This window comes from Pipistrellus kuhlii, unplaced genomic scaffold, assembly GCF_014108245.1.
Source record: "Pipistrellus kuhlii isolate mPipKuh1 unplaced genomic scaffold, mPipKuh1.p scaffold_m20_p_3, whole genome shotgun sequence".
Taxonomy (NCBI): domain Eukaryota; kingdom Metazoa; phylum Chordata; class Mammalia; order Chiroptera; family Vespertilionidae; genus Pipistrellus; species Pipistrellus kuhlii.
In genome coordinates, this window is record NW_023425529.1 from 46,261,192 (window position 1) to 46,275,908 (window position 14,717).

The window sequence follows — 14,717 nt, forward strand, 5'->3', positions numbered from 1 at the left end:
GGAGCAGAGCCAAGCCTTCTGCTTGCTCCCTGGCAGCAGCCATTTCTGTTGGGGTTTATGTATCTTCTACAATTGAAACTTTGTAGCTTTCAGCGGAGGATTGGGCTGGCCAGGGTGTGCAGAAAGCTTGGCTTCTTCCATTGCTGGGGCAACCCTAGCCTCCCACCCTTTCCATGGGATTTGTTCACCTTCTATAATTGAAACTTTGTAGCCTTGAGGCCTTGCTGGCAAGGGCAGGTGGAAAGCTTGGCTTCCTCCATTGCCTGGGAAACCCAAGCCTCCCTCCTGCTCTCTGTGGCTGTAGCCATCTTGATGGGTTTATTTCCATATTTGCTCCTGATTGGCTGGTGGGCATGGCTTATGGATGTAGTAGAGTGGTGGTTAATTTGCATATTACTCTTTTATTAGGTAGGATAACTTTGAAATCCAAGATGGATGGATGATGTAGTAGCCAATCTCCAAGATGGACCAGTGATTTTCATCTCCTGGTATTCATGCCTTTTCTATGTTCCCTTACTACCTTGAATCATGGCCTGCCTGTGTGATCAACACAACACTGTGAAAGAGAATCCTAAACCTACCACGACAAAAAGAAAACCAGGCTCATCTGGGTAACATCCCAGGCTACGTCAGGAAAGATATTGCTCTTTCCATCTTGGTCTTCCCCTCGGTTCACTTGATCTGAGGGAGACGGCGGCCACGCCATGGCACTCAAGTAGCCCCATGGAGAGGCCCATGTGTAGAGGAACGGAAGCCTTTCACCAAAAGCCATACCAGCTTGCCACAATTTGAGTTCACTTATATAAGTCATCTTGCAGGACAAGGTGGCCAACCCATCAAGTTTTAGATAAGTGCAGCCCCAGGTGAAACCTTGACCATGACCTCATGAGCAACAATCAAGCCAGAGCCACCTACCTACGCTGCTTCTGAATGCCTGACTCACAGAAATTGTGGGAGAGAATACATTTATTGTTGTTTTAAGTCGCTAAATTTTGGGAATAATTGGTTATGCATCAATAGATAACTAAAATAGACTATAAATTCCTTGAAAATAGCATTTGTTTTACACTTGCTTCACTTCAAGTTATGGCATCAACCATCTCTCTGCCCCTGTATTGGAGATTAAAGCATACTTAAACATCTGGTGGAATATGAGAGGTGAAATGACATTGCCCTTGAAATTCAGCATAATACAACTAGATGAAAAAACACAAGATGCTAATCAGCCAGAATATTCTGACCATTTTTTCTTCCCTGAGGGTTTTTAAGGTCCCCCAGGGTGGAGGTGAGGAATAGAACTCAGATGAGTATTATTATTTGTCATTTTGGAGTTTCCCCAAAACTCTCTGTTCTCAATTATTATTAAGTAGAATATTCTCTTAAGTCTGGGTATATAGGGAAGCTTTGGTGGGTGGGGAATTTTCGATAGCCTCTGGAAACTCACCCAGGCAAAGGAAGTACGACAGTGACGGAGGGAAAGTAAATGACGATGTCTCTCTTCATAGGTTAAGTTCAGGCACTGGTCCTTTCCTAGGGGTCAGGTAAACACTGCTCAGGCACCCAGAGCTAACAGACTCATCCGCTGTGGAGATGAATGTGCAAGAAGGGACCTGAATAAGGAAGGACAGCTCTGGGGACAATGAAGAGGAAATGAGAGACAGGACCACGTTCACCCCATCACGGGGTAATGAATGGATGGTACCCAAATGAGCATCATTTCCTTTTTGACGTGGTAGCTTTAGATTCTTTTAGTTACAAGGCTGACTATAGCCTCCAGCCTTTCAGTGTTAGAGGGTTAGGAGAGTTGGACCTCTGCCCTCCAAACCCTGTGGCCGCGGGTGCCTAGTGTGGGAACAGACAGTGGGAGTGGGGCCGCTGTGAACTCAGAACTTTCACTTCCCCACTCCTCTAGCACACGGTCCCCTTAGCTTGGACATAGCTGATGCCTGGCTCACACGGGGTCTATGGGCGCTAGACTGGTGGCCCTCCACAAGAGAAAGTCAATCACTTCTCAAAATCGAATAGCAGATGTTAGAGAAGGAAGATATATGGATACCATCTAGCCCAATGTCCTCATTTTATAGATGAGGAAACGAGGCTCAGGGGAAAGAAATGCCTTGCCCAAGGTCATACAGCTAATGTGGGGTATAATCCCGGTGTCCTTACGCCCAGTTAGCTCTGTCCACCACGCCACACTTACCTTCACTTTACTTTCATCATATATTCCATTTTATCCCACTAACTGCCAACTTTATTCTGGGTCATCTTCAGGAAGGTCCATTTCCAGACCCCACCTCCCCCCATTGGAAGGGTAAAGAGCTTCTGCTTTGTTTTTAGGTAAAGTAGCTGTTACTCGTTTCCCCTGTCTCCCTTTCTCTTGTTGTTCTCAGTGAGGAGCTGAGTCTGTTTCTCCACACACAGGAGGATTCTCAGTTCTGGGCTCCATTCAGTTGTGGTGGGGAAGCTGATGGGCACAATGCCTTGGGATGCCCTCCATGTTGGCAGGCTTATTGTACCCAACTGGTGGTCATGGCCTAGTGCCCATTGGCAGGGCGGATTCCCATCCATGCTTTAACTTGATGCCTGGCATCTGTGGATGCCAGACGGCTGACTGGCTGGATACCTAGGCTGCCTTTTGCCTGGTCGGCTGGGCCTGGTTTGTGTCACGTTTGGATTTGTGTATAGGAGGGTGGTCCCTGCATGGATTTGAGATACTGGCAGTTTTAGGAAGGTGGTCCCTCCATGCATTTGAGACACTGGCAGTTCTTGTCTGGCAGGAAGGACACCTCACTGCCAACCTAGAATCTCTGATGAACAGCACAGCACCCCTTGGACTCCAGGTGCTTCAAATGTGTCTGTGATCCCCCTCCTCTTCTCATCTTTCCTCCATCATTCCGTGTTTCCCCGAAAACAAGACATCCTCTGAAAATAAGACCTACTTACAGGTTTCCTTCTGAGTGAAATATAAGGCATCCCCCCCAAAATAAGCCCCCCCCAGGCTAAACATGAGAGATTTGGTCCACTGATTCTGAAAGAAATGGAGTCATAAGAAATTCACCAGGAAATTCAGGAATTGGATTGTTATGATGATGTTCCAGAAGATGATGACATGATTGTCATTGAATAAACGAGTAAATTCTCGATACTGTTTGTCTGGTTTGTGTTGACAACTACCGTACTACCGTACCGTATACAGGTAATAAATTTCCTTTATTTTCATTTAACAATAAATGTGTACCGTATTCTTCTTCATGGAAAAAATAAGACATCCCCTGAAAATAAGACCTAGCGCATCTTTGGGAGCAAAAATTAATATAAGACACTGTGTTATTTTCGGGGAAACAGGGTAGAGTTCTTTGTATCACTCCTTCCTAGCCTGAAACCAGAGGCTGACAGGTGACAGTCTCAGACCAAGGTTTCTAAGAAAGTGAAGGAAGAGGAATGGGTACATGTGGGTTGGGATGAGTGAGGACCAGGAAGCACCAGGAAGCAGCGAAGTACCCTGCTTCCTCTCCCCACCAGCTTCAGAAGACTGTGGAAGGAGTCATTTCCACTGCAGTCCAAGGCAGCCTTAGACTGGATCTCCACCTGCTGGCCACCAAGAGATCAGCAGCTCTGTCTCTGCTCTTTCTTTAACAGACTAAAAAAAACCGATTCCATCTTCATTTCAAGGTTGAATTCTTCCTTCTCAGAATCTGTTGAGGTTGGGAGACTGAACGGAGGGAGTCCTGGCTATAATTCCCGGGGGATAAAGACCTGGGGTCCTTTCCCTTTCTAAACCTCTCTGAGGCTAGAGCTTCACCTCCTTGCTTCGGTTGCTTGAGGGTGGTTGAAATCTATGCCCCTCCCTCCTCACCCTGGCTGACTACGCCCACAGATGGAAGCAGCAGGTAGTGATGTTGTACTTGGACATAGATCACAGGGTCCTTGTTAGCCTGATGGGAGGAGAAGCAATTACTTTTATTATCTCTCTTCCTATCTGATTCCCATAGGGGAAAGCCTAAGTTTTTTTTTTCATATTCACCCTTCTCCTCTTCCCATTCCTTTAGTACCATTAGCAATAGTTCAGTCCCTGCTGAAAACATGGGTTTAGGAATCCTGAGACTCCCTGGGGCTACAGCTTCAGAAGTGAAGGTCAACTATGTCAGGGAAAGCTCTCAAATTAATACTTTTCTTGGTGAAATGGAACAATGTCAATGAACACCCTTAAAATTGATCAGGATAAACAACGTCAATCCATGGAGGTTACAGGGCTAGGAAAACAAATCAGACCCAGAAATTTACTCCCCTTTCTCAGCTGACATTCTGACTTATCCAGGTTGAGAAAAAAGCAGTCATTAAAAAAATTTTTTTGGATGCCTAATCTTGATGGAAAAATACCCTTTAAATTTCTCAAATTTTGTCTTAAAAGGAAGACATCAATGAGTTAAGACAGTGTGGGGGAAAATCTTATGCTGCATGTATTTCATGTCATTTTGGTGTTAGGTATCCTCAGTTTATTCATTAGAGCTGATGTGTATTGAGTGCTTAGTGTTAACACTCTTAATAACTTAAATGCACATGATCTCACGCATCTAGGGGAAATAATGAACAACATAAACTGATGAATAAAAACAGACCCGGAGACAGAGAAGCAGTGATCAGACTGTAAACCTTAGAGGGAAGGTAGGGGATGGTGGGGGTAAGGGGTAAGTCCTCAACCAAAGGACTTGTGTGCATGCATATAAGCCCAACCAGTGGTCATGGACAATAGGGGGTGGGGACATACGTGGGGAGGGATTTGGGATGGGAATGCGGAGGATGAGGACAATTATGTGATACCATAATCAATAAAGAAATAAAAAAACACTTAAATGCATTTCCCCCACTTACACCTTTAAATCATCGTATGATTGAGGTTCTGCACCTTTATTATCCTCATGCTCTTAATCACTACAATGCTATACCCTTTACTTTGTGATTAGTGTGTAGATTTTTTAAAGGACCTATTTGGGTCTATCTTCCTTGTAAATGCCTTAAAAAGAGCCTCTATTCAAAGTGATATGTGATTGTAGAAAATTGATGCATCAGAGTTATATAAGGTGTATTGCGAAAAATAGATTCCAATGTGCTACCTCTAGATAATCCGTTTCAGGAAATCTGGACCTAAGCCCAGGAATCTGTATTTTAAAGCAAGCACCCAAGTCCCTCTTATAGAGGTTGATAGGACTGTGTGGGTCCTCTTCTGTCCTCTGTCAATCTAATTCGATTGTGCTTCAAAATGTCTGAGGATAATCAGAATTAGAAACTACATGTGGGCTTTGGAATTAGATTTTCTTTAACAATAATATACCTGAGAACAGTGGTACAAAGGCAACTTATGTAAGCTTAACCATTTATCCTAAAGGCCTTATAGGTCCAATGCTGTCTTTCCTTTCTTTCCTCCCCCCCCCCCCCTAAAGATAGTTATGCAGTAAAATTTTGTAGATAAGTCATTAAAAAAAAGCACCCAAGTAATTGTGATGTAGGTAATATTTGGATTATGTTTTTGAGAAACACTGTCTTTGAATATAAATGACCTGAAAGTAGGACTGTAGCTATAACAAATCTTCATATGTACATCCCATTTAATTTGGCTGCATGTAGCAATAATGTAACACTGGGGTTTGGATCATCCTTGGCTAAGAAGAAACACTGCTCAGTCACTCTGCTACATTTTGCACCGAGGGGAGGCAGCCCTATCTATTAGGGGCCCTTAGAAAAGAGGCTATATGTTCTAAGTGATTTTTTTCTTTTAAATTTGAATGATCTTTGCGCAGATTTGATGAAGGCTGTACAGTTTTGACATATAGGCTTTAGGGATTCTGCAGTCCTCACTAAAGAGGGCAGAAAATAACATTATTTTTCTCTACCTTTTGAAATGCACAATGCAGGGGGCAGGGTAAAGGGAGGAGAGTCAGGGGCTAAGCTAGAATTGGTAAACAAGCTTTGAAGAAACCAAGAAAGCATTTTCGCGGGGAGAAATGAGGGGCTGCACGCAGCTCCTGTACCACGGCGTTCTCTGAGACAGCACCAGTCACTGCTGGCTGTTTCCCATTCTGAAGGAAGTAACAAAAAACAGCATTGGCAAAGAGGCCCTGGGCTTGTTTGGAAATGGCATTCTGAAAAGCAGTTTACATCAGAGAAGAGAATGAAGGAGAAGTCTTGAAGAAAGAAAGGAAAAAAAAAAAAATTGGGCCAAAAAACACAGCAAGCACCTTAAATAGCCCAAAGGCGGCTGCAGGGACCCGGTGGAAAATGATTTAACCCCCGGCCTGGCTAACAGCCTGGAGGATGCTTTTAGTGCACGTTTTCTAACAAGCCTGGCTCCTGAGGTTGTGATGAGCCTTCTGGCTCCTAGAATCAGTGATGGTTCTTTGAAAATGTTCTTTCTCCCTTAACTCCTGGGGACAAATGAACCAAAACCCCAAACTGGGAAACTAGGGAGCTTCCTAAGTTGCTCCTGGCATTTTAAAGACTGTATTTGAGTCAATACGGTGAAGGCAGCAACCCCTTTACTTTCTAGGTTACTTTCTCCCCCCACCGCTTCTCTCATGTCAGCTGGATGGACTCTGAGAACAGTTTCAGGTTGATAGGAAAATTTTACAGAATGATCAAAAGCAAAGCAAGCCCTAGAAGTGATTACATAATCTTCCTCCTCTTTACTTTATAAATTCTTTTTTTCTTCTTCAGTTGAATAACTAGAAAAACAAAATTTTCCAGTTGGACCAAACCACGGAGGTATCTAGTCCAACCTCACTTTAGAGAGGAATGAGGCACAGAGAGTTTAACTGGCGTATCCAACGTCACAGGGCTGTTCTTAGACTCAAGATAAGCCCGTCAAACTCCTGGTTCAATGTTACCTCTCTTAACTGCTTTCATAACCACTTTTCTCAAGTAGTTTTCGCCTGCCCATGACTACTTAGTACTCGGGTACTATAGCAACACATATTTGGCTTTTTTGGCAGGCACGTGGGGTGGTTGGCAATGGTACTTTTTCTGTGAACTTTGAAAGCAACTTATTTCCCTAAAAAAAAAAAAGAAAAAAGAAAAAAAGAAAAAGAGGCTGACCTCAACCTTGTCACAAAAACAAATATTCAAAAACCACCACACACCCTAGAGTAAACTCTCAATGTTCCAGGTACTGATTATCCAGTTTCCTGTTCTCTTCTCTGCAGACCAGCATTTGGATGTTTACATTGGTCAGTAGCTCTGCAAAAAGTCTGATACAATATATGTTGTGGGATTGTTTGTAGCAGCTTCCTGATCTCTGATTGTAGCTATGGTGCTGTGTTCTCAGACTCAGCACCCCAGAGGCGGGCGCTCCCTTGGCGGACCCATTCGGTAGAGTTCTGGAGCGTCATTGCTACGTACCTTCTCCTCCAGCTACTCAAATGGCTTTGTAAGCACTTAGTAATTCTGTCTTAAGTTTCCTTCATGCTTAAAAATATCAAGATACTGAGAATGGCTTCTGTTTCCTATTCTAAATCCTATACAACAAGCATGTCAAACTCAAAGGCTAACACGGGCCAAATAAACAGGTTTAAGTGTATATGGGTTGCAAAAAACCCCCCCAAAACCCAAAAAGCTTCAATTTTCATAGAAATGTAGGTTTATTTTGATAGAGACATGCTGAATACAAAGGGCTGAAATAAGTGAGTAATTGTTAACATAAAATAATAGAACATTTTACTAAGAGTTAATATATATATTTTTTGAACATTAACTTGCCAGACACTGAATAATTGCACAAATTAATAAGGGTAATGCAAATAAACCTATTTTTCTTGTTTTTCTAAAGTGAGATATTTCCTGTTGCGTACACCAAACAAGTCAGCCCAAGACTAAGGATGTGGCAATCGCTGCTAGTATTAGTGGAGAGAAATGGTGCGCCTGCACCTTAGGTGTGTAAGGGAAATGAATGCAACACGATCATGGTAATCAGCCATTAGTAAATGTTGTAGTTCGTTATTAATAATTAGTAGTCCTGCGGGTTCCGTGGGCCTAACTGCAATCAGGACCAGGTCCCCCTCCGTGGCCCCTGCCTCGTGAGCCTCCTGCTAGCAGCCCTCCCCCTCGAGGGTCCTGGGCCTCTGCCGCCCATTCTCTGTGATGCTCTTCTGCTCCAGCAGCCCCGCGACGCTCCACGCTAACAGCCCCCGCCCCACGAAGCTCCATACTCCTCTGCCTCCGCAGCCTCTCAAAGCTCCACACTCATACCTCCCGCCCTGCTTCTCCACCTTGCCTCTGCCACCCTGAGATGCTGCTCTGCCTCAGCCACCCTGGGAAGCTCCACGTTAACAGCCCCACCCTGTCAGGCTCCTCGGCCTCACTGACCGCCCTGCCACACTGGGAGAGCCCGGCAGGTCCTCTGGCCGTTTGGACCCACAGATCCCTCCTCTCAGCCGCCGCTGCGGGCAGCCAGGGGCCAACAGCTCCAACTCCCTCAGCTCTCCAGCCTGGCGTTGTTACTGGTCGTTACGGACCCAGGGTTTTTATATATTAGGATTGGGATTATGTATAACAGGATATTGTAAAAACTAAGTTATGAAATTTTTATTAAAACATTTCTTACATACTGTTGTATCAGCTGGGCTGCAAACATACTCATTCTGGGACCACGAGTTTGACATGCTTGCTATATAGGCATTTAGAAAATAATTACAACGTAACTCATGAACAGTTCCGGTCAGATGGCGGGGAAGGTGGATGCTGAACTCACCTCCTCCCATGACTACATCAAAATCACAACTAGATTATAGAACAATCCACCTGGATAACCATCTGAAGAGTAGCGGAACAGAAGTCCTGTAACTAAGGATGTAAAGCAGCAGCCATATGGGGATGTGAAGATCCAAAGCGGAATGGCCCTGCACCCATGGGTAGCAGTGGAGGGACAGCGCAGCTGCAGCGGCCCCTCTGAGGAGCAGGCGGTCTCAGCCCCAGGCCAGGCTCTCCAGGCCAGGACACCAGTGCTGGGAAGAGGAGCTCATATAGCATCTGGCGTGATAACCAGTGGGGATTCTGTCTGCCCAGGTAAGATGGAAGGCTGCTGGAAACCCAGGCGTCCTCACTTACAGGCACTCACCTTGGGCTCTGGTGGAGGGACAGTGGCTCAGGGGGCACCGGAAAAATACACAGAGAAAAATACAGTGTTGTGTGGTTTCAGGGAGGGGGATGGCTGCCATTGTCCCTGTGGGTGAGCCCTCTGTCCACAAGACTGAATCTGAATCCACATTAGCCTGGTGGACTCCGCCAGCTCCATCCGGATGATTCCGAGACCCAAGCGCATGGCCTGAGGCTCTTTGGGTGGCAACCAGCCTGGGCAATACTTTTTAAAAAAAACCTTGAGCAATTTTGGTCAGGCTCGGGTTGGGGGTGGTGGTGTAAGAGATATGCAAGGAGAAACTGAGTTGTGTGGCTTTAGGGGAAGGGCTGGAGGGTCAGCTGCACCGTCTCTGTGAGCCCTCCCGCCACATGACAAATCTGAACCTGCCTTAGCCTGGCTCCCCTAGCTCCACCCTGATGACTCCCTAAAACCCTGCCTCACCACAAAGGTCTGCAGGCCCCAGGCGGTGGCAGCTGGCCTTGGTGTGCCCTGAGATTTTGCTGAGTGGCCTCAGGGCCCAGAACTGGTGCCAAATTTGAATCTGTATTAACCTGGTGATCATCACTCGCTCACCCTGTGACTCCCTGAGACCCTGCCTCACCCAGCTCCCATACTGACTGAGGCCTTTTCAGTGACAGCAGGTCTCAAGGTCCCTTGGACCTCTTGCTGATCTCCCCCAGACTCAAGACTGGTGGCAGCTGGCTTTGGTTCATAGTGTGGCCCCTCCCATGTGCATCCAAGTGCAAGACAGGCATCTACCAACCACAGATCACTTTGTAGCTCCAAATAGGTAGCCCTGGGCTGGTCTGACCTCTGTGGGCCCAGAACCAACACACCTGGTAGTTGGTTTCAGACCACAATGGAGCTCCACCCAATTAGCTCCACAAGTGGCACACCCAAAGGGAGGCCTTGGCAGGCACCAGACCCTGCTGGGTTGAATCCCATTCCATGTGGCTAGATCCCACAAAGCAGCTATGCACTGTGATCATGGCCAATCCTCACAGCCAGCCAGCCGGCCTGTGGGGCAATCCCACCCACTGACACGCTAATAGCAATCAAGGCTCAACTACAACAGGATCCACACAATCCAAATAAGGGATACTGCTGGAGCACCAGGGTCAGGTGACCATGGAGACTCTACCACTGGGCCCTGTAAGACACCTGGTGCATTAAGGCAACCGTGCCAAGGCTGAGACGTAGCAGCTCTACCAGGTAAACACAGAGAGAGCCAAAATAGGGAGACAAACATCCCACATGAAAAAACAGGAGAACGCTCCAGAAAAAGAACTAAATGCAATAGAGGTAAGCAAGCTATCAGAAACAGAATTCAAAATCCTAAATAAGATGAACCTAAAGAGGCCCACACCAAGACACATCATTATTTTTTTTTAATTTTAAAAAAATATATTATATTGATTTTTTACAGAGAGCGATAGAGAGTTAGAAACTTTGATGAGAGAGAATCATCGATCAGCTGCCTCTTGCACATCCCCTACTGGGGATGCGCCCGCAACCAAGGAACATGCCCTTGACCAGAATCGAACCCGGGACCTTTCAGTCCACAGGCCAACGCTCTATCCACTGAGCCAAACTGGTTTCGGCTCAAGACACATCATTATTAAAATGCAAAAGGTTAATAACAAAAAGAGAATTTTTTTAAAAGATAAAAAAATTTTTAAAAAATTAATTTCAGACAGGAAGGGAGAGGGAGAGATAGATAGAAATATCAATGATGAGAGAGAATTCCTGAGGATTGAGCCTGACCAGAATCAAACCCAGGACCTTTCACTCCACAAGCCAATGCTCTGTCCACTGAGCCAAATCGGCTAGGGCCAAAGGGAGAATTTTAAAAGCATCACAAAAAAGACAGTTAGTTACTTACAAGAGAGCACCCATAATACTTCCAGTTGATTTCTCAACAGAAACTTTTCAGGCCAGAACAGATTGGCACAAAATATTCAAAGTGAAGGAAAAGCAAGTACCTACAACCAAGACTACTTTGCCCAGCAAGGCTATTAGTTAAAATTGAAGGAGAGATAAAGAGCTGCTACCAAAGCAAGACCCATGTATATGCTGCTTATAAGAGACCCACTTCAGACTGAAAGACACACACAGCCCTAGCCAGGATTTCCCAGTGGTTAGAGCACGGCCTGAGCACTGAAGAGTCTCAGGTTTGATTTCCAGTCAAGGCCACGGACCTGAGTTTCAGGTTTGACCCTTGGCCCTGGTGGGGGTATGTTGCAATAGAAGTGTCTCTCTCACATCGATGCGTCTTTCTTTCTCCCCGCTCCCTCTCTCCCTTCCTTTCTTTCTAAAAATCAATAAAAAAAACCAAAACTTTGGGTGAGGATGAACAACAAAAAAAGACACACACACTGAAAGTAATGAAGACATATTTCATGCAAATAAAAATTTTAAAAAGCTGGGATAGCAATACTTATATGAAACAGAATGGACTTTAAAACAAAGGATAATAAGAGACAAAGAAGAACATTTCATAATGATAAAGGGATCAGTCCAATAAGATGATATAACCCTTGTAACACTTATGTACCAGCATAGGAGCACCTAAATATATAAAGCAAATATTGATGATCATAAAGGGAGAGCCTGACAGTAATATAGTCATAGTAGAGGACTTACACATCACATTGACATCAATTGAGCAATCTTTTAGACAGAAAATCAACAAGGAAATACAATCTTTTTAAAAATATATATTTTATTGATTTTTTTACAGAGAAGAAGGGAGAGAGATAGTCAGAAACATCAATGAGAGAGAAACACTGATCAGCTGCCTCCTGCACCCCCCCCACTAGGATGTGCCCGCAACCAAGGCACATGCCCTTGACCGGAATCGAACCTGGGACCACCCCCCCAGTCCACAGGTTGATGCTCTATCCACTGAGCCAAACCAGTTAGGGTAGGAAATACAGTCCCAAGTGAACATTAGACCAGATGGATTTAATTGATATTTTCAGAGCATTTCACCCCAAAGAAGAAGAATAGACATTCTTCCCTGGCTGGTTTGGCTCAGTGGACAGAGCGTCAGCCTGTGCACTGAAGGGTCCCGGGTTCGATCCCGATCAAGGGTACATGCCCAGGTTGTGGGTTCAATCCCCAGTAGGGGGCATGCAGGAGATAACTAATCAACGATTCTCTCTCATCATTGATGTTTCTATCTCTCTCTTCCTCTCCTTTCCTCTCTGAAATCAATAAAAATATATATTAAAAAAAAAAGAAAAGAATAGACATTCATTTCAAGTGCACAAGAAATATTTTCTAGGATAGATGACATGATAGGTCACAAAACAAGTCTCAATAAATTTAAGAAGATTGAAATTATATCAAGCATCTTTTCAACCTCAATGGTATAAAACTAGAAATCAATTACAAAAAAGAAAAAGAAAAGAAAAGAAAAAACACATGGAAATACAAATACATGAAAGCTAAATAATATGTTACTAAACAATGAATGGGTTTTAACAATAAGACCAAAGAAGAAATAAAAGGTAGTTTTGAGACAAATGAAAATGAAAACACAACAACCTCAAATCTATGGGACACAGTATAAGAAGTCCTAAAAGAGAAATTTATAACACTATAAGCCTACTACTTCAAGAAACAAGAAAAATCTCAAATAAACAACCTAAACTTACACCTAAAGGAACTAGAAAAAGAACAACAAACAAAGCCCAAAGGGAGTAGAAGGCAGGATAATAAAAGTCAGAGTGGAAACAAATGACACAAAGTCTAAAAAAACAATACAAATACAGCATAGGAAACACAGTCAATGATATTGTGGTGACTATGTATGGTGCTGGGATAACAGAGGAAGCACTTTGTAGGGTATAGGATTGTCTGATCACTAAGCTGTACAGCTGAAACTGGTACAAAATAGTATTGAATGTAAACTGTAACTGAAAAATAAGTAAAAGTTAAAAAATAAAAAAGTAAAAAAATAATACAAAAGTCAATGATATCAAGAGCTGGTTCTTTGAAAAGACAAATAAGATTACTTTCAACAATAAAGATAAAATTAAAAAATAGAAAAGATAATCAGGATTGATAAACCTTTAACAAGATTCACCAAGGAAAAAAGAGTACATAAATAAATGAAATCAGAAATGAAAGAGAAATAACTGATACTGTTGTGGCAGAACTCTGAGGGAAGTTTAACCTTTATTTCGCAGATCTGCCAGAAAAAGCACAGGATCCAAAGCTTGAACTGAACTCATTGGGGAGGCTCTGACCTACACATCTCCTGTGGCTGGCCCCTGAGGGTCAGTTTTGGCGGGGCCTTGGGGGGGCATGCTCCTTAGCTCCGCCCAAGTCAGCTGTGGCCCGGCCCAGGGGTAGGCTCTGTAACAGAGTGGGGAAGTAAAACTACAGTTTTAACCAGATACTGAACTAGGTTGCAAGGTTCCCCATTTTCCTTTTCAATATCACAGAAATACAAAGACTTATAAAAAAAAAATACTATAAACAATTACATGCCAACAAATTGGACAATCTGGAAGAAATGGTTAAATTCCTAGAAATATACAAACTTCCAAGACTAAATCAAGAAGAAACAGGAAATCTGAATGAACAGATTACTACCAATGAAATAAAATTAGTACTCAAAAAACTCCCAACTAACAAAAGTCCTGGGCCAGATAGCTTCACAGGTGAAATTTATGAAACATTCAAAGAACAATTACCGCCTATCATACTCAAACTATTAAAAAAAAAATTCAATAGGAGAAAGGCTGCCAAATTCATTTGAGGCCAGCATTATCTTGATTTTAAAAACAGACAAAAATATTACAAAAAAAGAAAGTTATAGGCCAATATTTTTGATAAACATGAATGCAAAAATCCTTAAATATTAGCAAAACAAATTCAGCAATACATTAAAAAGATCATACACCATGATCAAGTGGGATTTATTTCTAGGATGCAGGTTGATCTAATATCTGCAAATCAATTAATGTGGCACATCACATATATAAAATGAATAAAAATAATAAATCATATCAATAGAGGCAGAAAAAGCATTTGACAAAATCCAGCATTTTAATAAGAACTTTCAGCAAAGTAGAAATAGAGAGATCATACCTCAACATAATAAAGGCCATATATGATAAACCCACAGCTAACATTGTATTTGATGGGGAAAAGCTAAAAGTATTTTCCTTAAGATCAGGAACCATCTTTTTCTCAATGGGTTTGCCACCAAAATACAGGTGTCATGAAAACCATTGCTAAATATAAGCCAAAATGGAAAAGGAAAATACACACATCAACATCTTGAAAGAGAACGAAGTTGGAGATATGCTGCCTGATAGCAAACTATACTTCAAGGCTATCATCATCAAAACAGCATGATATTGGCATGAAAAAAGATGCACAGACGAATGGAAAAGAATAGAGAGCTCAGAAATAAACCCATCAATATATGGTCATTTAATATATGACAAAGTAGGCAAGAACATACAATGGGGTAAAGATAGTCTATTCAATAAATGGTGCTTAAAAAATTGGATACATGCAAAAAATAAACCAGACCACCTTCTTATACCACATACAAGGATAAACTAAAAATGGA